Consider the following 25,645-nt stretch of genomic DNA (forward strand, 5'->3'; position numbering starts at 1 on the left):
TTGTCATATGCTATATGGCTCACAACATTCTCAACATCAGCAGAGCTCTATTGCCATTTCTTACAACCAGCAATGTCAGAGAACACGGTTCCAATTCGGGAATTCAACCTTGGTCTTCTTTCACATAACAGAAAAATAACTGCAGGTCTCCACATCTCGAGCTAACTGCACCACTATCCAATATTATAAGTTTGGCTTTATTATAATTTTTTACTATTACCTTTTGGAGAGCAATGTCACAAAACATGGTTCTAACTCAAATCAATCTTTTTCTTCCTTCTCATAACAACACAATCGCTGCAGGCTTTCACAGCTAACTGCAGTGCTAGATTAATCCTAGGCCTAAGTGAGGACTTATTCAGCTTCTTTGGCTGTGTTAGACAGGCAGCCCAATTCGGATATTCTTCCCACTAATTGGTCTTTTTTACCAATCAAATCAGATGTTCTCACGTCAGATCTTTTTTAGAACTGATCTGATTGGTCAAAATATCAATTAGAAGGAAAAAGATCAGAACTGGGCTGCCTGATTAACGCAACTATAGACTTGTTTACAGCCAGCCAGCCAACCGGTGAAGTGTGAGGCTCCAGTCTACCACAGCACTAGCTAGAGTGAGGGTGTGTCCGAAATGGCACGCATATTCCCTATATAGTGCACTACTTTTGACCAGGCCCTATTTCAGATGCAGCCTAAGTGTGGCCTTGTTCAGCCAGTGAAGTAAAGTGCACAGTGAGGTAGGAGGCTTTGCAGGCTGAATAATGTAGTTTCTTCTACCTGCATCTTTCATGGGCCTGTCATGTCCTTATTGCCAACGCTAAGTCAGCCTTAGCACACCCGCTTCCTCACTCCTGGCTAATCAGGATTATGTTGTGCTTCAATTAACGAGAGGGAGAAAAGGAAGAGAGAGCAGCAGAGAGACTCGAATAGGCTTGGGTGGGTGGGTGGATGGATGGAGGCAGGGGGGGATGAGAGAGAAGGGGGGACAGAGAAAAGGGGGGCAGAGAGGGGGAGAGGGGGGACAGAGAGAAGGGGGGGACAGAGAGAAGGGGGGACAGAGAGAGAGTGGGGGTGCAGAGATAGAGAGGGGGGGACAGCTGTAGGAGAAGGAATACTCCTTATCATCTGATAATTGAAAAAGCTTGTTTTTTTTCCTCCTTTCGCTAAGTTAATTATATATAACAAGCTCCTTAGTGCATGTCTAGGCTTCCATGGTTGTCACGTCAACAGTGTTTAGCGTGAGGCTGAAACAGTCCCCTGTCAATAAGAGGTGTTTTGGCTGCTGACTACTTGAAAAGAGATTCAGTTTTAATACCAGTATCACTTTTTCTTTGGCTATTATGGTCAATTCAACTTGTAAAAAGAGTCAAAGCAACACTAGCTATGGAATTGTTATTCCACTTGCTTTTCACTCCATGGTAATAGTTTAATGTGCAGCCTTGGTGAACTGGTATACCACCAAACAGTCGCTAAACTAAAGCCCTCCTGAGAATTGTCAGGACCTAATTTTAAGTTCTTAGAAAAGCTTAATCATTTAGTTTTGTTATATGCACGAAAAAGCCAAAGTGTAGGCTTATTCTATGAATGGAGAGGGCCAGAACATGCCTCTACCCAGGCTGCTATTTTTAGAAGCTGTCAGCTCTCTGTCCTGTCTCACATAAGGAGACGAGAGAGAGGGGGAGAGAAGTCAGGCAGGAAAGAAGGAGAGCACTCTGTGCTGGAGGAGACGGTAGGAGGACAGGAGGAGGCATGTAGCACTCCAAAATGTCTCTGTGTTTGTTTTCAAGACATGATCTGGAGGAATAAACAGTGGGACAGTTGTGTGTACCTATAGGTCGAGGGCAAGTCAAGGATCACCAACATTCACACACTTGCCAGGCGGGGGAGGAGAGGGGGAAGAGAGGGAGAGAGAGAGAGTCACTTCACTGGACTTTATGTAAACTGGAAACCATATATCCTGAGGCTGAATAAATTGTAGCTGGGGATTTTAACAAAGCTAATTTGAGAACAAGGCTACCTAAATTTTACCAACACATTGACTGTAGCACCTGCGCTGGCAATACATTTGACCACTGCTACTCTAACTTCTGCGATTCATACAAGTCCCTCACACGCCCTCCCTTCGGCAAATCCGACCACGACTCCATCTTGCTCCTACCATCCTGTAGGCAGAAACTCAGAAACCCATGACTAGAAACATTCAATGCTGGTCTGAATATGCTTCAAGATTGTTTTGATCACGTGGACTGGGAAATGTTCCGGGAAGCCTCAGAGAATAACATTGATTTATACACTGACTCGGTGAGTGAGTTTATAAGGAAGTGCATTGGAGATGTTGTACCCACTGTGACTATTAAAACCTACCCTAACCAGAAATCGTGGATAGATGGCAGCATTCGCGCAAAACTGAAAGCGCGAACCTCCGCATTCAACCATGGAAAGATGATGGGGAATATGGCCGAATATAAACAGTGTAGTTATTCCCTCTCCAAGGCAATCAAACAAGCGAAATGTCGGTATAGGAACAAAGTGGAGTCGCAATTCAATGGCTCAGACACGAGACGTATGTGGCAGGGTCTACAGGCAATGACGGACTACAAAAAGAAAACCAGCCACATCACGGACGCTGACGTCTTGCTTCCAGACAAACTAAACACCTTCTTTGCCTGCTTTGAGGATAATACAGTGCCACCGACGCGGCCCACTACCAAGGACTGCGGGCCCCCCCTCTTCTTCTCTGTGGCCGACGTGAGTAAGGCATTTAAACGTGTTAACCCTCGCAAGGCTGCTGGCCCAGACGGCATCCCTAGCCACATCCTCAGAGCATGCTCAGACCAGCTGGCTGGTGTATTTACAGACATATTCATTCGCTCCCTATCCCAGTCTGCTGTCCCCACATGCTTTAAGATGGCCACCATTGTTCCTGTACCAAAGAAGGCAAAGATAACTCAACTATATGACTATCGCTCCGTAGCACTCATTTCTGTCATCATGAAGTGCTTTGAGAGACTAGTCAAGGATCATATCACCTCCACCTTACCTGCCACCCTAGACCCACTTCAGTTTGCATACCGCCCCAACAGGTCCACAGACGATGCAATCGCCATCACATTGCACACTACCCTATCCCATCTGGACAAGAGGAATACCTATGTAAGAATGCTCTTCATTGACTACAGCTCAGCATTCAACACCATAGTACCCTCCAAGCTCATCATTAAGCTTGAGGCCCTGGGTCTCAACCCTGCCCTGTGCAATTGGGTCCTGGACATTCTGACTGGCGGTGGTGAAGGTAGGAAATATCTCCTCTTCGCTGATCCTCAACACTGGGGCCCCAGAAGGGTGCATGCTCAGCCCCCTCCTGTACTCTCTGTTCACCCATGACTGCGTGGACATACACGCCTCCAACTCAATCATCAAGTTTGCAGATGACACAACAGTATTGGCCTTGTTACCAACAACTACGAGACAGCCTACAGTGAGGAGGTGACGGCACTCAGAGTGTGGTGTCAGGAAAACAACCTCTCACTCAACGTCAGCAAAACAAAGGAGATGATCATGGACTTCAGGATACAGCAGAGGGAGCACCCCCCTATCCACATCGACGGGACCGCAGTGGAGAAGGTGGAAAGCTTCAAGTTCCTCGGCGTACACATCTCGGACAAACTGAAATGGTCCACCCACACAGACAGTGTGGTGAAGAAGGCGCAACAGTGCCTCTTCAACCTCAGGAGTCTGAAGACATTTGACTTGTCACCTAAAACCTTCACAAACTTTTACAGATACACAATTGAGAGCATCCTGTCAGGCTGCATCACCGCCTAGTACCGCAACTGCACCGCCATCAACTGCAAGGCTCTCCAGAGGGTGGTGCGGTCTGCATAACACATCACCGGGGGCAAACTACCTGCCCTCCAGGACACCTACAGCACCCGATGTCACAGGAAGGCCAAAAAGACAATCAAGGGCAACAACCACCCTAGCCACTGCCTGTTCACCCCGCTACCATCCAGAAGGTGAGGTCTGTACAGGTGCATCAAAGCTGGGACCGAGAGGCTAAAAAACTATCTCAAGGCCATCAGACTGTTAAACAGCCATCACTAACACAGGCTGCTGCCTGCTTTCAGACTTGAAATCCTTTGCCACTTTAATAAATGGATCACTAGTCACTTTACAGTGAGGGAAAAAAGTATTTGAGCCCCTGCTGATTTTGTACGTTTGCCCACTGACAAAGAAATGATCAGTCTATAATTTTAATGGTAGGTTTATTTTAACAGTGAGAGACAGAATAACAACAAAAAATCCAGAAAACCGCATGTCAACAATGTTATAAAATGATTTGCATTTTAATGAGGGTAATAAGTATTTGACCCCTCTGCAAAACATGACTTAGTACTTGTTGGCAAAACCCTTGTTGGCAATCAGAGGTCAGAAGTTTCTTGTAGTTGGCCACGAGGTTTGCACACATCTCAGAAGGAAATTTGTCCAACTCCTCTTTGCAGATCTTCTCCAAGTCATTAAGGTTTCGAGGCTGATGTTTGGCAACTCAAACCTTCAGCTCCCTCCACAGATTTTCAATGGGATTAAGGTCTGGAGACTGGCTAGGCCACTCCAGGACCTTAATGTGCTTCTTCTTGAGCCACTCCTTTGTTGCCTTGGCCGTGTGTTTTGGGTCATTGTCATGCTGGAATACCCATCCACGACCCATTTTCAATGCCCTGGCTGAGGGAAGGAGGTTCTCACCCAAGATTTGACGGTACATGGCCCCGTCCATCGTCCCTTTGATGCGGTGAAGTTGTCCTGTCCCCTTAGCAGAAAAACACCCCCAAAGCATAATGTTTCCACCTCCATGTTTCACGGTGGGGAGGGTGTTTTTGGGGTCATAGGCAGCATTCCTCCTCCTCCAAACACGGCAAGTTGAGTTGATGCCAAAGAGCTCCATTTTGGTCTCATCTGACCACAACACTTTCACCCAGTTGTCTTCTGAATCATTCAGATGTTCATTGGCAAATGTCAGACGGGCATGTATACTGTATGTGCTTTCTTGAGCAGGTGGACCTTGCGGGCGCTGCAAGAGTTCAGTCCTTCACGGCGTAGTGTGATACCAATTGTTTTCTTGGTGACTATGGTCCCAGCTGCCTTGAGATCATTGACAAGATCCTTCCGTGTAGTTCTGGGCTGATTCCTCACTGTTCTCATGATCATTGCAACTCCACGAGATGAGATCTTGCATGGAGCCCCAGGCCAAGGGAGATTGACAGTTCTTTTGTGTTTCTTCCATTTGCGAATAATCACACCAACTGTTGTCACCTTCTCACCAAGCTGCTTGGCGATGGTCTTGTAGCCCATTCCAGCCTTGTGTAGGTCTACAATCTTGTCTCTGACATCCTTGGAGAGCTCTTTGGTCTTGGCCATGATGGAGAGTTTGGAATCTGATTGATTGATTGCTTCTGTGGACAGGTGTCTCTTATACAGGTAACAAAGTGAGATTAGGAGCACTCCCTTTAAGAGTGTGCTCCTAATCTCAGCTCATTACCTGTATAAAAGACACCTGGGAGCCAAAAATCTTTCTGATTGAGAGGGAGTCAAATACTTATTTACCTCATTAAAATGCAAATCAATTTATAAAAAATTGTACATTTGTTTTTCTGGATTGTTTTGTTGTTATTCTGTCTCTCACTGTTCAAATAAACCTACCATTAAAATTATAGACTGATCATTTCTTTGTCAGTGGGAAAACATACAAAATCAGCAGGGGATCAAATACTTTTTTCCCTCACTGTAAATAATACCACTTTAATAGTGTTTACATATCTTACATTACTCATCTCATATGCTGTATTTTATACCATCTATTGCATCTCTCCTATGCCACTCGGCCATCGCTCATCCATATATTTACATGTACAAATTCTTATTCCAACCCTTTACATTTGTGTGTATAAGGTAGTTGTTGTGTAATTGTTAGGTTACTTGTTCAGTATTACAGTACTGCACTGTCGGAACTGGAAGCACAAGCTTTTCGCTACACTCGCATTAACATCTGCTAACCATGTGTATGCGACAAATAAAGTTTGATTTGAGTCTTCTTGGGTATGACGTTACAAGCTTGGCACCCCTGTATTTGAGGAGTTTCTCCCATTCTTCTCTGCAGATCCTCTAAAGCTATTTTCAGGCCTCTCCAGAGATGGTAGATCGGGTACAAGTCTGGCATCTGACTGGGCCACTCAAGGACGTTCAGAGACTTGTCCCGAAGCCACACGTGCGTTGTCTTGGCTGTGTGCTTAGGGTCATTGTCCTGTTGGAAGGTTGAACCTTCGCCCAGTCTGAGGTCCTGAGCGCTCTGGAGCAGGTTTTCAGCAAGGATCTTTCTGTACTTTGCTCCGTTCATCTTTCCCTCAATCCTGACTAGTCTTTCAGTCCCTGCTGCTGAAAAACATCCTCACAGCATGATGCTGCCACCACTTTAGGGATGGTGCCAGGTTTCCTCCAGACGCGACGCTTAGCATTCAGGCTAAAGAGTTCAATCTTGGTTTTATCAGACCAGAGAATCTTGTTTCTCATGGTCTAAGAGTCTTTAGGTGCCTTTTGGCAAACTGCAAGCAGGCTGTCATGTGCCTTTTACTGAGGAGTGGCTTCCGTCTGGCCACTCTACCATAAAGGCCTGATTGGTAGAGTGCTGCAGAGATGGTTGTCCTTCTGGAAGGTTCTCCCATCTCCACAGAGGAACTCTAGAGCTCTGTCAGAGTTACCGTCGGGTTCTTGGTCACCTTCCTGACCAAGGCCCTTCTCCCCCGATTACTCAGTTTGGCCAGGCAACCAGCTCTAGGAAGAGTCTTGGTGGTTCCAAACTTCTTCTATTTAAGAATGATAGAGGTCACTGTGTTCTTGGGGACCTTCAATGCTGCAGACATTTTTTGGTACCCTTCCCCAGATCTGTGCCTCGACATAATCCTCTCATGGAGCTCTAGGCACAATTCCTTCGACCTCATGGTTTGGTTTTTGCACTGACATGTACTGTCAACTGTGGGACCGGTGTGTAGACACCGGTGTGTGCCTTTCCAAATCATGTCCAATCAATTGAATTTACCACAGGTGGACTCCAATCAAGTTGTAGAAACATCTCAAGGATGATAATGGAAACAGAATGCACCTGAGATCAATTTCAAGTCTCATAGTAGAGGGTCTGAATACTTATGTAAGTAAGGTATTTCTGTTTTTTATTTGTAATAAATTTGGAAAAAATCGAATAAACTATTTTTGCTTTGTCATTATGGGGTATTGTGTGTAGATTGCTGCAGAAATTGTTTTATTTAATCCATTTTAGAATAAGGCTGTAACGTAAAAAAATTATGAAAGTCAAGGGGTCTGAATACTTTCCGAAGGCACAGTTGCTACTAAGAGGAAGAGAGGGAGAGCGATACCAGGTCAGAACAGTCCCAGCCTTATTGACTGAATTTCATTGACAGGAGGTCCCAGGTAGGTCGTGCTGAGGTCCCATGGGGCAACCAACCGTCTGTCAAACACATTCCTGTGGTGCCCCTCCACAACCCTCTTCACTATAGTTGAATCAGGGCTTGAAAAACAACTATTGATTGGACCAGTTGTTGGCGATGCACAGAGCCCTGCATAACTGATTTAAGGAAAATACCACATACCAGACAACTGATGTTCAGGTTGGGTTTAGAATGGAGGAAATGTGTTGTTTAGGAGAAGGACTATGTCAAATACCATTATCTGAGTGTTAGATCAAACTAAATGCACTTAGATATGTCTGGTACAGTGAGAGTAGCGACCTTGGCAAAAACATACACCGTTTCTGTTGCAAACCATTGAAAAATATTTTGCTATGGCTTGCCCTAGTGAACACAACCCAGACGTCATTCTCCAGAGGCTTTCTTTCCCCCTCACCCATTGATGTCTAAAGTGCCCCCTGGTGAGATCAAACCCAGGCAGGATTTTACCAATCTCCCTCAGCGAGAGATATAATGCTTCAATATTAAATTCTGTGGGGCCAGGTTTCACAAAAGGGTTGGACACACTCCCTGTAACGTGGGTCTGCTAAATGGGACCAAGGCGCGGCGTGTAGAGTGCTCATATTTACTTTTAATGATAACACTTAAACAAAAACAACAAAACAACAGCCAATAGTTCCGCCAGGTGATACTCACAAAACGGAAAACAACTACCCCACACATGAAAAACAGGCTGCCAAAGTATGGCTTCCAATCAGAGACAACAATAGACAGCTGCCTCTGATTGGAAACCATACCTGGCCAAACATAGAAAACGAAAACATAGAATTAGAAATCTAGAAAACCCACATAGAAACAGAAAACCAAAACCACCCAAAACACCCCCCTGTCACGCCCTGACCACTCTACTATGGAAAATGACCTCTTACAAGGGTCAGGACATGACACTCCCATAGGGTGCCATGGCCCATAGCCAGTCTACATTGCTGTGGAACTCTATTTCTAAGATTTGAACGTTTCAGTCCATCGAGCTCCAGCTGAGTTGAGTGCCATTCCAACTGATAGACCGTTCCTCCATCTTCTTTGAGCACCTGGTCGACGTGCTGGTGATTCAGCTACCTGGTGTCGGATCCTATGGTTAGTCTCCTTTCCTTGTCAAGTTCCTAGTGAAAGAGGATTTCATCCACACGGGATTAACCATCTTCCTGGTTAAATAATGGTTAGATAGGTGGAGTTAAATCTCTCTTTCTTACACATCGACATATAATGCTTAATCCGACTTCTCGCGGTATAATGCTTGTGTCACATCGTACAGCCTGTTCTCCTCTGAAACAGTCAGCCAGCTATCCTGTTGCTGCAGGATTATTTTGCTGTGACAATCCTGGTCAAATTAAGATCCAACATCTGTATCTGGAGTTCCCTATGAACCCTGGGTAAAACTCACTGAAGTGGCTAATAAGAAAGTGAAGAGACAGATATAAAGCAGGTATTTTGAAGAACCTGCAGTGTTTGTGATAGCCTGTGGTTGTTCATTTAATCAAATCAAATCAAATGTATTTATATAGCCCTTCTTACATCAGCTGATATCTCAAAGTGCTGTACAGAAACCCAGCCTAAAACCCCAAACAGCAAGCAATGCAGGTGTAGAAGCACGGTGGATAGGAAAAACTCCCTAGAAAGGCCAAAACCTAGGAAGAAACCTAGAGAGGAACCAGGCTATGAGGGGTGGCCAGTCCTCTTCTGGCTGTGCCGGGTGGAGATTATAACAGCACATGGCCTAGATGTTCAAATGTTCATAAATGACCAGCATTGTCAAATAATAATAATCATAGTAGTTGTCGAGGGTGCAACAAGTCAGTAACACAAGAGTAAGTGTCAGTTGGCTTTTTCATAGCCGATCTTTGAGAGTATCTCTACCGCTCCTGCTGTCTCTAGAGAGTTGAAAACAGCAGGTCTGGGACAGGTAGCACGTCCGGTGAATAGGTCAGGGTTCCAGCAGGTCTGGGACAACAGGTCTGGGACAACTGGTCTGGGACAGGTAGCACGTCCGGTGAACAGGTCAGGGTTCCATAGCTGCAGGCAGAACAGTTGGAACTGGAGCAGCAGCACGGCCAGGTGAATGTACTGATTTATAAGTGGCTCTGAATAAATTTATAGGTTAGATATGAGGGTGTTTTATATTATGTTCCTCTATGGTTGCAAACGCAGCATACAAAAAGGATTAAACATACTGTAATTCAATCTAAGGGAATGTTCTCTTCTTTAATGGTATAATGGAGGTTGTGTGTCATTCTGTGATGACAAATCATGACAACCAATGTCACAAATCCCTCAACGTTTGTTTTGGTTTCGGATTTCATATTAGGTTTGTTTTGCTTGTGGTTTTTTCCTTCTCTGCTATGGGAGTGGAGCGCTTGGATCCTGCCAACCCTCCCCCGGCGTCTGTTAACGTTGTAAATTATATCCTGGGTAGAATCATCTCCCTCGCTCTGTCTCATAATCTTTTTAAAAGGATATCTGGCAAGTAAATAGACGTAACGGATGGTAGTGGGGTGATATCCTAGGTCTCTGCTGAGGCCCTGGAATGCAGTCAGTGATGATTTCCTACTGTTCTAAGAGGTTTTAATTCAAGATCCATGATTACTAGAACTGATATTCCTATTCATGTTGATGTTCCGTGATGGGTGATAATTCTGTTTCTATGGAGCTCAACTCACTTTGTCGGTTTAACACTATCTGCTGCAGATGGTTGATGATCGGCAGTGGAAACGTGTCAGTCTAGTCAACAGAGACAAAACATTTTATTTTTACCAAGCGAGAGGAGGGGGTGCCGAGGTAGTGCTGCAGAAGCCGTATGTGGATGTTGTGTTTTGTTGCCAAGCATTGGAGCCCTGCCATGTTTGTTTGGTTACACTGTGAATGGCTGTAAACAGTTATTGGCAGTATACACTGAGTGTACACAGTATTAGGAACACCTGCTCTTTCCTTGACAGACTGACCAGGTGAATCCAGGTGAAAACTATGATCCCTTATTTGATGTCACTTGTTAAATCCATTTCAATCAGTGTAGATGAAGGGGAGGAGACAGGTTAAAGAAGGATTTTTAAGTCTTGACAATTGAGACATGGATTGTGTGTGCTTATTTTTTATTTAACCTTTATTTGGACAGGGAAGACACTGACACCTAGGTCTCTTTTCCAAATGTGCCTTGTATGAGATATTTACAGTACCAGTCAAAAGTATAGACCCACCTACTCATACTATTTTCTACATTGTAGGGGGGAAGAAAATATCCAATTGATGGGCTCCTGTGGATTGTTGTTATCTATTGCCAGCAAAATATCCAGGTATTATTTTTCTGTAAATGGCCTAAAAGAAAAGCTTTGACTATAATTTATCTGATTATTCAGCAAGTTTCCCTTATCAGCATCCAAACCAATATAATTGTGAATAGGCTTAGAAGTTATTTCAAAGAGATAGCCCACTTAAATAAAATGGTGATTAAATGCATCAATTATGGCTTTTTTTCATAATGAGGCCAGTGAATTAATTTGTTGTGGCAGAGAGGAGGAAGTAGAACTCTTCAGGGATTTGACAGTTTTCCAGAATTTTGCCAGGTTCCCATTACGATCTGAAAGAGTGGTTACACAATAATCAGAATGACTGATTTTTATGTGTGCCATTCAGAGGATGAATGGGCAAGACAATAGATTGATGTGCCTTTGAACGGGGTTTGGTAGTAGGTGTCAGGCGCACAGGTTTGAGTGTGTCAAGAACTGCAACGCTGCTGGGTTTTTCACGCACAACAATTTCCCTTGTGTATCAAGAATGGTCCACCACCCAAAGGACATCCAGCCAACTTGACACAACTGTGGGGCGCATTGGAGTCACCACGGGTCTGCATCCCTGTGGAACGCTTTCGACACTTTGTAGAGTCCTTGCCCCGACAAATTGAGGCTGTTCTGAGGGCCAAAGGGAGTACTGGGTGGGTGCACACCTCAATATTAGGAAGGTGTTCCTAATGTTTTATACACTCAGTGTATTTGTTTATTTACACTTAATATGTACAGTTAGGTTTACTGTACATAATTCAACTCCACAGCTGTTTCTGAAGCTGTGGTGCTCAACTTAGATCCACAGACATGAAAGTCATTGAATATCAAAGTCCAATCATCCAATAGGGTCTCTCCAAACATACCCTAGTCTCAGTCTGTCATTCTGTGACCCTCAATGAGGTCGAGCCTTTTCTTTCTGCTTGATTGAGATCCATACAGTCTGTGTGTGTGTGTGTGTGTGTGTGTGTGTGTGTGTGTGTGTGTGTGTGTGTGTGTGTGTGTGTGTGTGTGTGTGTGTGTGTGTGTGTGTGTGTGTGTGTGTGTGTGTGTGTGTGTGTGTGTGCGCTCTTTCTGATTTATTGCCATCGATTTAGTGTCCAGGCGGTGTGCAGCATTTTATCCCACAGGAGATCAATAATTCACAATTCACTGGGTCACTCTGGAGAGATGGACACTCTGTCAATCAGCTCAGAGGAGATGGCACGGCTGGGGTCACACACACAGACGCGCATGGACGGAGGCACTCACACAGGCACATACACACATGATAGGGTCGAGCGCACTGCAATCAGCGTTCGAGCGCTCACACATACACACACACACACACACTGATTTGATTTGGCCCATTGATCTGTGATGGCCTTGTCTGCCATTCTCATGGCCTCATTTACTGTAATAGTACAGTTACTGAAAGAGCTTCTGAAGTGCTGTGGATCTGATTGATGGAAAGATTAGACACAGTTATGCATTATCCTTAATGAGAGACGATGGAGATGAATAACATTGGCTATAGGTCATTGTACTCTCTGTGAAGTTAACTTCCACATTAGCTTCACTCGCCTAGTTAAACTGACTTGCCTAGTTAAATAAATAAAAATTCACTCCGTTAACCTATTGCAAACATGCATTCTCAGAGCACCAGAATGCAGATTTGCTGTACAGTATACAGCCCATCTTTATATTCTTCTTCAACACCTCTGTGTCAATGCTCTTCTGTTTGCCTGAACCACTCTCCCAGGCCAACCAGAGAGACGTTGTTTCCCGACAGCTTCCATTTAAACTCCAAGGCCAACTTCCTCCATTCTTTCCAGTCATAATGGATGCTGACTGAGGCAACAGCGGTGCTCTGTCTGGCTCTGGTGAATGCCAGTGTGACATGTGTTTATGAAAAGGGAGACAGAGCGGAGAAAATGTACTCTACTGATGGGTTCAATGTTCCGTGCTTATAGACTACTCTCCATAGGCTAGCATAGCATACCAGTCAGCCTTGTCAATCAAACTGACTGGCCACAGGGTCTCCACGCTGGTGTCACAGGGGCATTGACCCACGCAATTCGAGGGTAGGCATCAAAACCGGCCAAGCCAAGCCAATCAGGATGAAGAATCAGCAGCACTTCCTGTTTATTATTTGGTTTCTTCCTGTGTGTCCTGTTTATGTGTGTGTGAGCAGGCAGTGGGGCAACTTATGCTTGGTGACTACAGTACAGCATGTGAGTGTTATCCTCTAAGGCAGGGGTTCTTAAACTTTTTCAGCCTGGGACCCAAATAAGAAATGCTGTGTTTTCCTGGGACCCAAGCTTAGGAACATATGCAACTATATGTAAAAATCGGTACATTTCATTGCCATTATGCCCCAAGAAAAATGCAATATATACAAAAACAAAAATCAATGAAATACCCTTAAATCTTTTCATGTTTATTTTTCCCCATTAAAAACACTCTTACATCCCTGTCTAGGTTGGAACTGTTGCTGTTAAATACAATAAATCATTTCATTCTGAACTGGAATAAACAGATTGATCACGTCACACAGATGTATAACAGAACACACACACACACAGGCTTTTTGATCGTGCAACCCTAAGTAACAGTACAGATGAATTCAGGCCTACTGTACATCTTACTGTATAAATGATTGTTGATAGAAAGTCTAGGTTGGAACTGCTGCTGTTAAAATACATATATTTTATTCTGAACTGGAATAAACTGATTGATCACATCACACAGGTGTAGACCAGAAATCACACACACTCTTAATGAGAGGTGTGCGGCTGGTTGAAGTTTTCAACAAGCATGTCTATTCTGGGCTCAGTTTTTGACAGTGCATCACTGAGGTCATGCTCAGCACTGACACTGTTTCTGTACTTGAGAACCCCGACTTGGATATGTGATGCCAAACTGGATTAGAACATCTTACTGCTTTCTCAGTCAGGCAGGAGACCACTTCCTGCTGCAGATGAACAACCCAGGACTGTATGAGTGTTTGTACCAAGAAGAATCTTGCTTCAATCAGTTTATTCCAGTTCAAAATAAAAAGTATTACTTGTAACAACAACAGTTCCAACCTAAACTTGTTTTCAACAATAATTTCTACAGTAAAATGTACAGTGGCCTGAATTTTTCATCTTCATCTGTACTGTTTCTTAGGGTTGCACTCTCAGTAGCTAGTTAGCTTGCTTTGGCTAACGTTAGCTATTAGCTGTGTAGCGTTACAAGGCCAGGGGATTGTTTGAAAGATAAACTCACATCTAATACTATGATAGATAGTACTCCCTTATTTATTATCATCACCGGTTATAAAATGACAACAATGTCTTGTTAGTTGACTGACTTTTCCACTTTTCGAAGCACTGTTTCCTGAAGCATTGTGCCCTGTTCTGAAAGAACTCCCTGGGTTTACCATCATGCTGTGGATGTTTGGTCAGGACCTTTCATTTATTCATTTGTTCGTTTTGGGAGACTCATTACTAAGCACTTCCACACACAAAACACATTGTGGGCGCTCCTCGTTATTCCTCAAAGTTTGTATGAAAGAGACAAAAAGTCATCACTGTATTTGCATTTCATGACGATTGAGCTCAGTCAGAACTTGTGGCTAGCATGAGTCCATTTCATGACAGCGGTGAGTGATGGCGTGTGGGAATAACAAGCCAGTGGCTTGAACCACAGCGCTGCAGCGTGTGGGTCTCGAAATGATCTTCTATAAAACTGCAGAAAAAAGATCCGGTAAACCGCGAAGCACAAGGGCATCTCCCTCTACCTCTCCCTCTCGCACAGCTGCCAAACTAGAGCAGAGACCGCTGCTAAGCAGAGAGCGCGCTGAACCGAGAGCGCAGTTGCACTTGACCAAATCAATTCCAGTAATTAATGAAATAATGATCAATTTATGTCGCGACATACCATTAACAGGTACGCGACCAACTTTGGGTCATGACCCATACTTTAAGAAACGCTGCTCTATGGGGCTTACATGCTTGCCTCCCAGCTTCCTGACTGCCTGCACCCCTTGGCTTGTTGTGATTGCACACATACATACCTGTATACAGACACACACTTACTATACACAGGGATGCTGGCCCATGTTGTGTCAGGTTGGCTTGATGTCCTTTGGTTGGTGGACCATTCTTTATACACACGGGAAACCGTTGAACGTGAAAAACCGGTGTGCCTGGCACCTACTACCATACTCTGTTCAAAGGCACTTAAACCTTTTGTCTTGCCCATTCACCCTCTGAATGGCACATATACACAATCTCAATTGTCTCAAGGCTTAAAAATCCTTCTTTAACATGTCTCCTCCCCTTCATCTACACTGATTGAATTGGATTTAACAAGTGACATCAATAAGGGATCATAGCTTTCACCTGGAGTCACCTGGTCAGTCTGTCATGGAAAGAGCAGGTGTTCTTAATGTTATGTATACTCAGTGGGGACCAACAATTGATTCCCATTCAAACTTCGATTTTCCCAAACCCTAAGCCTAACCCTAAACCTCACCCCTAACCCTAATTCTAAACCTAACCCTAAAATAGCATTTTTACAAGTGAGGACTAGCAAAATGTCCTCACTTCTCTGAATTTTTGTTGGTTTACTATTCTTTTGAGTGCTTTTGGAAACTCACAGTAATAGTAAAATGTGTACATGCGCACGCACACACATACCCACACATCAGTACACTGAGGTTGTGTCTACACTCATAGAGGATCAAAGAACAACAAAGAAGGTGGGGAAAAGATAAGCAACCCAACACTTACATGCGACTTCTGCTATCAGAATGTGAAGACGGCATTGAATAGATGGCTTTGTGGTCTGATTGTGTTCAGATCTGACTGACCACTTCAGAAGGTGGTCAGGGATGCATTGTGTACAGATTTCTCCTCAGTCTGGATGCAATCAGGCTACCGAAAGTGCATACAGTGGGCGACATCATCAGCACTCCTCTCACAAGTCTCCAGAAAATGTGCGTTTTGGGACCGAGAGACACCTTTTCATTATAATGTTGGAGGAAATGCTATCCGGCTAGCTAAACATATTTTTGGTTTGGCTAGAGTTATGCTAACCCATTTTCAATCCCTTTAGTGTTGCTTGCTAGCTTGCTGGCTAGACACAGAGGTTAGCTGGTTAGTTTGCTACAGTAGTTAGCTACTGCCGTCTGTTGTTGTTGTGTTATCATATTTAGCCTATTCCACCATTTGTAGAATACATACTGGCATTTGAATATAGCGCAGGAAAAGGGAATCCGGACACACCGTGGATATGGTAAACACATTTCAAAGTAGGTGAAGATGCACGACGTGTTTGGAATTCCATGATCAGAATACTAAAGCTGCATGAACTGTCAAGTCTAGACACGGCCTGACACACACACACACACACACATTCATCTCTACTGCATGCCTCCTCTCCCTCAGAGACCTAGAGCAGAAAGAGAAGGAACGGTGGAGCAGAAAGAGTCAGAGAAGAGGATGAAAGGAAAGAAAGACATTTGATATTATCACAACCCAGCAGAGAGTGAGTGAGAGCAGAAGGAGTCGTTTGTGGGTGTTTTGTTGTAGGGCGGTGTCATGTGGTGTAGAGGTTATAGCAGTGACTCATGGGACTAGAGAAGTGCATTAAGGGCCATGTGGCATTTGGCCCTGAAAACCCAGCTGGCCATGGAATTCATTCAGAATTATTGCAGTATATTCCTCAAGAGACTACAGAGTCCTAGTGTGAGAACTGAGTAACGTTTTCTATACGGTACAGATATCAGTGAGGCAGGCCGTGTCCCAAAAGACCCTATTCCCTATGTGGTGCACAACTTCTGACCAGAGCTTGGGTCAAAAGTAGTGCACTATGTAATGGATAGGGTGCCATTTGGGACACAGTCATAGTTAACCTAGCTAAAGGACAATTACATTTTATGTAATAAAATAACATGGGAAATTTTCTCGCTCATCCGATTCAAAGGGTCAACCATCCCTGAAATGAGCCGAAATCCAGAGACAAAAAATGTGAGGTTTCTTTCTGTCCATCCGGTCCATGCACAATAAAGTCTGTTTTACAAAACTGGTTTAAATAAAATATTCCTCCATAATCCACCCCAAGGCCTGCACTGACAGCTTGTCACAATTAATGCCTGTGAGCGGCAAGGTGCTGTCAAGGTCCAGAACAGACACACACACAGATGGACATACACACACAGACGGGCACACACCAACCTGGTCTTAGAGCATTTCGTATTATTTTGTAAGAAAATCCAAGACACTCTAATTAGTATGATATGGTACATTCTGTATGGTATGTATTATTTTGTGGATGTCCATCACCCATTTCAAATCAAGTTGTATTGGTCATGTACACATGGTTATTGCGAGTGTAGCAAAATGCTTATGCTTGTAGTTCCGACAGTGCAGCACTATCAACAAGTAATCTAACAATTCCACAACAACTACCTAATACACACAAATCTAAGTAAAGGGATGGAATAAGAATATGTACAAAAAATATATGGATGAGCAATGACCGAGTGGTATGGGCAAGATGCAGTAGATGGTATAAAATACAGTATATACATATGGGATGAGTAATGCAAGATATGTAAACATCATTATTACTATATGTTAGAGTGGCCAATTATTTCAAGTCTGTATGTAGCCAGCAGCCTCTGTGTTAGTGATGGCTGTTTATCAGTCTGATGGTCTTGAGATAGAAGCTATTTTTCAGTCTCTCGGTTGGTAGCGGGGTGAACAGGCAGTGGCTCAGGTGGTTGTTGTGCTTGATGATCTTTTTGGCTTTCCTGTGACATCGGGTGCTGTAGGTGTCCTGGAGGGCAGGTAGTTTGCCCCCGGTGATGCCTTGTGCAGACCGCACCAACCTCTGGAGAGCCCTGCGGTTGTGGGCGGTGCAGTTGCCATACCAGGTGGTGATACAGCCCAACAGGATGCTCTCAATAGTGCATCTGTAAAGGTTTGTGAGGGTTTTAGGTGACAAGCCAAATTTCTTCAGCCTCCTGAGGTTCAAGAGGCGCTGTTGCGCCTTCTTCACCGCACTGTCTGTGTGGACCTTTTTAGTTTGTCCGTGATGTGTACGCCGAGGAATGTAAAACTTTCCACCTTCTCCACTGCTGTCCTGTCGATGTGGATAGGGGGGTGCTCCCTCTGCTGTTTCCTGAAGTCCACGATCATCTCCTTTGTTTTGTTGATGTTGAGTGAGAGGTTGTTTTCCTGACACCACACTCCGAGTGCCCTCACCTCCTCCATATACAGTAGGCTGTCTCGTCGTTGTTGGTGATCAAGCCTACTACTGTAGTGTCGTCTGCAAACTTGATGATCGAGTTAGAGACGTGTATGGCCACGCAGTCATGGGTGAACAGGGAGTACAGGAGGGAGCTGAGCACGCACCCTTGTGGGGCCCCAATGTTGAGGATCAGCGAAGCGGAGATGTTGTTTCCTACCTTCACCACCTTGGTGCGGCCTGTCAGGAACTCCAGGACCCAATCGCACAGGGCGGGGTTGAGACCCAGCGCCTCAAGCTTAATGATGAGCTTGGAGGGTAATATGGTGTTAAATGCTGAGCTGTAGTCAATGAACAGCATTCTTACATAAGTATTCCTCTTGTCCAGATGGGATAGGGCAGTGTGCAGTGTGATGGCGATTGCGTCGTCTGTGGACCTATTGCAAATTTCAGTGGGTCTAGGGCAAGGGGGGGCACTTCAATCCAGCCCACGAAATATTTTTAAAAAATGCGGCCCTCCGTTGAATTTCAAAATCCCGATGTGGCCCTCGATCCAAAAGGTTTGACCACCCCTGGTCTATCCTGATACCTAGTCACTTTACCCTGCCTCCATGTACATATCTACCTCTAATACCTTATTATTATCTATCCTGATACCTAGTCACTTTACCCTGCCTCCATGTACATATCTACCTCTAATACCGTATTATTATCTATCCTGATGTCTAGTCACTTTACCCTGACTCCATGTACATATCTACCTCTAATACCGTATTATTATCTATCCTGATGCCTAGTCACTTTACCCTGCCTCCATGTACATATCTACCTCTAATACCTTATTATTATTATTATTATCTATCCTGATACCTAGTCACTTTACCCTGCCTCCATGTACATATCTACCTCTAATACCTTTTTATTATTATTATTATCTATCCTGATGGAATATATGGAACGGTATTAAACCTATGGAAACCACATATTTGACTCTGTTCCATTTATTCAATTCCAGCAATTACAATGAGTCCATCCTCCTATAGCTCCTCCCACCAGCCTCCTCTGGTGTGTATGTGTAGTTATACTATATCTGTGCTGTGTCTTTACACCGGTGTGTGTGTGTGTGTGTGTGTGTGTGTGTGTGTGTGTGTGTGTGTGTGTGTGTGTGTGTGTGTGTGTGTGTGTGTGTGTGTGTGTGTGCCTGCCTTTGTGTGTTTGCTGATTGTGGATTCTAACTCTGCGCTGCTCTCCCGGGGACGGTGCACAAACAGACAGAGACTCCGAGAGCGCTCCCTCTCTGTCTTTCAGGAGAGACTGCCACTGTTCAAATATGTTTTGAAGCCTCCGCGGCAGAGGGTAAAGAAACAGACAGCTGCAGCAGAGGCCTCACACACCTCCTATCCTCCTCTCCTCCTCTCCCTTTCAAATCTCTATGCTTTGAGACTCACTCTTTTCAAAGAGAGCAGAGTGACTTTGTTCAAAGAGCTTCAAGTACATTGCTGTGTGATTGTTAGCAGAGGTGTCATGCCCATAGGGGGCACAGGGGCATGTGCCCCCTCAGATTTGTCCTGTTTAAATAAAAACAAAATATACACATAATGTTTTGTAGAATTTTGTTGTTGTTGTTTCTATGTAATACTACTAGCCACCTAGCAATTTCTTTAAGTTGGTTTCAGCTAGCCCAGATGGATTCCCAATCTCCCAACCTCATGACTAGCTATCAAGAAGCCATTTCAGGCTATCAATCACATTAGAGTAGCTAGCTTGTCTAACTATCTTAGCTGGCATGCCTGCTGGCAAGGTTGTTAGACTTTAGAAAAGCAAGCAGTTACTAAATGTGCTGAATAAGACTTACATGCTTACAGTGGGGGAAAAAAGTATTTCATCCCCTGCTGATTTTGTATGTTTGCCCACTTACAAGGAAATGATCAGTCTATAATTTTAATGGTAGGTTTATATGAACAGTGAGAGATAGAATATCAATAAAACAATCCAGAAAAACGCATGTCAAAAATGTTATAAATTGATTTGCATTTCAATGAGGGAAATAAGTATTTGACCCCTCTGCAAAACATGACTTAGTACTTGGTGGCAAAACCCTTGTTGGCAATCACAGAGGTCAAATGTTTCTTGTAGTTGGCAACCAGGTTTGCACACATCTCAGGAGGGATTTTGTCCCACTCATCTTTGCAGATCTTCTCCAAGTCATTAAGGTTTCGAGGCTGACGTTTGGCTACTCGAACCTTCAGCTCTCTTCACAGATTTTCTATGGGATTAAGGTCTGGAGACTGGCTAGGCCACTCCAGGACCTTAATGTGCTTCTTCTTGAGCCACTCCTTTGTTGCCTTGGCCGTGTGTTTTGGGTCATTGTCATGCTGGAATACCCATCCACCACCCATTTTCAATGCCCTGGCTGAGGGAAGGAGGTTCTCACCCAAGATTTGACAGTACCTGGCCCCGTCAAATGATGCGGTGAAGTTGTCCTGTCCCCTTAGCAGAAAAACACCCCCAAAGCATAATGTTTCCACCTCCATGTTTGACGGTGGAGATGGTGTTCTTGGGGTCATAGGCAGCATTCCTCCTCCTCCAAACACAGCGAGTTGAGTTGATGCCAAAGAGCTCCATTTTGGTCTCATCTGACCACAACACTTTCACCAGTTGTCCTCTGAATCATTCAGATGTTCATTGGCAAACTTCAGACGGGCATGTATATGTATTCTTCAGCAGGGGGACCTTGCAGGCGCTGCAGGATTTCAGTCCTTCACGGCGTAGTGTGTTACCAATTGTTTTCTTGGTGACTATGGTCCCAGCTGCCTTGAGATCATTGACAAGATCCTCCCGTGTAGTTCTGTGCTGATTCCTCACCTTTCTCATGATCATTGCAACTCCACGATGTGAGATCTTGCATGGAGTCCCAGGCCGAGGGATATTGACAGTTATTTTGTGTTTCTTCCATTTGCGAATAATCACACCAAATGTTGTCACCTTCTCACCAAGCTGCTTGGCGATGGTCTTGTAGCCCATTCCAGCCTTGTGTAGGTCTACAATCTTGTCTCTGACATCCTTGGAGAGCTCTTTGGTCTTGGCCATGGTGGAGAGTTTGGAATCTGGTTGATTGATTGCTTCTGTGGACAGGTGTCACTTATACAGGTAACAAGCTGAGGTTCGGAGCACTCCCTTTAAGAGTGTGCTCCTAATCTCAGCTCGTTACCTGTATTAAAGACACCTGGGAGCCAGAAATCTTTCTGATTGAGAGGGGGTCAAATACTTATTTTCCTCATTAAAATACAAATCAATTTCGAAAAATATTTGGCATGCGTTTTTCTCGATATTTTTGTTGTTATTCTGTCTCTCACTGTTCAAATAAACCTAACATAAAAATTATAGACTGATCATTTCTTTGTCAGTGGGCAAACATACAAAATCAGCAGGGGATCAAATACTTTTTTCCCCCACTGTAGATATCTTTATCTACTTCTCCAGAGTCAGATTAACTCGTAGATAGCATTTTTATGTCTTTGAGTGCAGTGTTAACGCAATGACGAAGTCTATGGTAACTGCTAGGATGCTAGTAGTACCATAGACTTCCAGTCATTGCGCTAATGCTAGTTAGCATTGGCTCTTAAAACTACCTTTAACTTTCTTCCTACTGGATGCCGAGACATAAAAATGGCATCCATGAGTTCATCTAACTCTGACAAAGTAGATAAAGATATCTAATCATACCTCTTGAGCTGACTCATTGCCAAAATCCCAAAGTATCCCTTTAAGTATAATGAGTGTGGCTGTAAATTGCAGGAAAACTCTGTTTTCAGGATGTTATTTTTTTTTCAAAATTCACCAACTCACAGACTGGGGGGCCTTGTCCCCCTCCAGATCACCCACCAGCCATCCAATGTACTTTGTGCCCCCTCAGATGTTTGGGGTGCATGACGCCCTTCTCTGTTAGGTTACAGTAAACTAACACTACAGTAGGCAAGGCATTTCTTCAAAGTTGTGTGGGTTGTTGCATTGTATTGCTCACAAACCCCACTGACTTCATCCTTTCAATGCAACTATTATAGAGGGATTTATTCTCAAGGGAAATATTGAGGCTGGCGGAATCCTTTGCAATACATTATCTCAAATGTCAGAGGTTTACTTTACGGAAATAATGGCTTCATTCCAGTGCATTGACTCTATACATTCATTTCAGTGCATTGGGTTCATATGTTTATTTGAGTCCATTGGATATACATACATTTTAGTGAATTGAGAGTATTTGTGTGTTGGGTACATATGTTTACTAGAGTGCATTGGGTGCATGTGCTGATCACATATGTAGGAGTACAGGCCCAGGGGCGTGCTTTGGGCAAAGTGACCACTCACCTCGTATATATTATTATTTTTTTAACCTTTATTTAACTAGGCAAGTCAGTTTCGAACAAATTCTTATTTACAATGACGACCTACCAAAAGGCCCCCTGTGGGGACGGGGGCTGGGATTAAAAATAAAAAATAAAATATAGGACAAAACACATCACGACAAGAGAGACACCACAACACGACATAAAGAGAGACGTAAGGTGTAACAACATAGTATGGTAGCAACACAACATCACAACAACATGGTAGCAACACAACATGATAGCAGCCCAGCATGGTAGCAGCACAAGACATGGTACAAACATTATTGGGCACAGACAACAGCACAAAGGGCAAGAAGGTAGAGACAACGATACATCACGGCAAGCAGCCACAACTATCAGTAAGAGTGTCGATGTATCCTGTCAAATGATTTGTCACATGTGCCGAATACATAAATTATATAGCAAAAGGAATAAAAGACACAAGAATGAAGCTATATACAGGGAGGACCAGTAGTATATCAATCTGCAGAGGTATGAGGTATTGGAGGCAAGGTAAATGACTAGGCATCAGGATAGATGATAATAATAATAATAATAATAAGGTATTAGAGGTAGATATGTACATGGAGGCAGGGTAAAGTGACTAGGCATCAGGATAGATAATAATAAGGTATTAGAGGAATATATGTACATGGAGGCAGGTTAAAGTGACTAGACATCAGGATAGATAATAATAATAATAATAAGGTATTAGAGGTAGATATGTACATGGAGGCAGGGTAAAGTGACTAGACATCAGGATAGATAATAATAAGGTATTAGAGGTAGATATGTACATGGAGGCAGGGTAAAGTGACTAGACATCAGGATAGATAATAATATGGTATTAGAGGTAGATATGTACATGAAGGCAGGGCAAAGTGACTAGATATCAGGATAGATAATAATAAGGTATTAGAGGTAGATATGTACATGGAGGCAGGGTAAAGTGACTAGGCATCAGGATAGATAATAATAAGGTATTAGAGGTAGATATGTACATGGAGGCAGGGTAAAGTGACTAGGCATCAGGATAGATAATAATAATAAGGTATTAGAGGTAGATATGTACATGAAGGCAGGGTAAAGTGACTAGGTATCAGGATAGATAATAAGGTATTTGAGGTAGATATGTATATGAAGGCAGGATAAAGTAACTAGGCATCAGGATAGATAATAATAAGGTATTAGAGGTAGATATGTACATGAAGACAGGGTAAAGTGACTAGGCATCAGGATAGATAATAATAAGGTATTAGAGGTAGATATGTACATGGAGGCAGGGTAAAGTGACTAGGTATCAGGATAGATAATAATAAGGTATTAGAGGTAGATATGTACATGGAGGCAGGGTAAAGTGACTAGGCATCAGGATAGATAATAATAATAAGGTATTAGAGGTAGATATGTATATGAAGGCAGGGTAAAGTGACTAGGCATCAGGATAGATAATAATAAGGTATTAGAGGTAGATATGTACATGAAGGCAGGGTAAAGTGACGAGGCATCAGGATAGATAATAATAAGGTATTTGAGGTAGATATGTACATGAAGGCAGGGTAAAGTGACTAGGCATCAGGATAGATAATAATAAGGTATTAGAGGTAGATATGTACATGAAGGCAGGGTAAAGTGACGAGGCATCAGGATAGATAATAATAAGGTATTTGAGGTAGATATGTACATGAAGGCAGGGTAAAGTGACTAGGCATCAGGATAGATAATAATAAGGTATTAGAGGTAGATATGTACATGGAGGCAGGGTAAAGTGACTAGGCATCAGGATAGATAATAATAAGGTATTAGAGGTAGATATGTACATGAAGGCAGGGTAAAATGACTAGGCATCAGGATAGCCTTCCCTGTAGCTCAGTTGGTAGAGCATGGTGTTTGCAACACCAGGGTTGTGGGTTCGATTCCCACGGGGGGCCAGCACAGTAAAAAAAAGAAAAATGTATGAAATTGTATGAAATGTATGCATTCACTACTGTAAGTCGCTCTGGATAAGAGCGTCTGCTAAAATGACTAAAATGTAGATAATAATAAGGTATTAGAGTTAGATATGTACATGGAGGCAGGGTAAAGTGACTAGGCATCAGGATTGATAATAATAATAATAATAATAAGGTATTAGAGGTAGATATGTACATGGAGGCAGGGTAAAGTGACTAGGTATCAGGATACATAATAATAATAATAATAATAATAATAATAAGGTATTAGAGGTAGATATGTACATGAAGGCAGGGTAAAGTGACTAGGCATCAGGATAGATAATAATAAGGTATTAGAGGTAGATATGTACATGGAGGCAGGGTAAAGTGACTAGGCATCAGGATAGATAATAATAAGGTATTAGAGGTAGATATGTACATGGAGGCAGGGTAAAGTGACTAGGCATCAGGATAGATAATAATAAGGTATTAGAGGTAGATATGTACATGGAGGCAGGGTAAAGTGACTAGGCATCAGGATAGATAATAATAAGGTATTAGAGGTAGATATGTACATGGAGGCAGGGTAAAGTGACTAGGCATCAGGATAGATAATAATAAGGTATTAGAGGTAGATATGTACATGGAGGCAGGGTAAAGTGACTAGGCATCAGGATAGATAATAATAAGGTATTAGAGGTAGATATGTACATGGAGGCAGGGTAAAGTGACTAGGCATCAGGATAGATAATAATAAGGTATTAGAGGTAGATATGTACATGGAGGCAGGGTAAAGTGACTAGGCATCAGGATAGATAATAATAAGGTATTAGAGGTAGATATGTACATGGAGGCAGGGTAAAGTGACTAGACATCAGGATAGATAATAATAATAATAATAAGGTATTTGAGGTAGATATGTACATGAAGGCAGGGTAAAGTGACTAGGCATCAGGATAGATAATAATAAGGTATTAGAGGTAGATATGTACATGGAGGCAGGGTAAAGTGACTAGGCATCAGGATAGATAATAATAAGGTATTAGAGGTAGATATGTACATGGAGGCAGGGTAAAGTGACTAGGCATCAGGATAGATAATAATAAGGTATTAGAGGTAGATATGTACATGAAGGCAGGGTAAAGTGACTAGGCATCAGGATGGATAATAAGAATAATAAGAATAATAAGGTATTTGAGGTAGATATGTACATGGAGGCAGGGTAAAGTGACTAGGCATCAGGATAGATAATAATAAGGTATTAGAGTTAGATATGTACATGGAGGCAGGGTAAAGTGACTAG

At 43.2% G+C, this 25,645-nt stretch overlaps 1 protein-coding gene across 1 annotated transcript in view; it reads left to right on the plus strand.

The window, feature by feature from the left end:
- The window catches only part of LOC106610166 (glycine receptor subunit alpha-3), a 155,717-nt gene that overhangs the window by 116,802 nt on the left and 13,270 nt on the right, over positions 1 to 25,645 (plus strand). The window lies entirely within an intron of this gene.

Source organism: Salmo salar, chromosome 08 (assembly GCF_965601325.2).
Source record: "Salmo salar chromosome 08, fSalSal1, whole genome shotgun sequence".
Taxonomy (NCBI): Eukaryota; Metazoa; Chordata; class Actinopteri; order Salmoniformes; family Salmonidae; genus Salmo; species Salmo salar.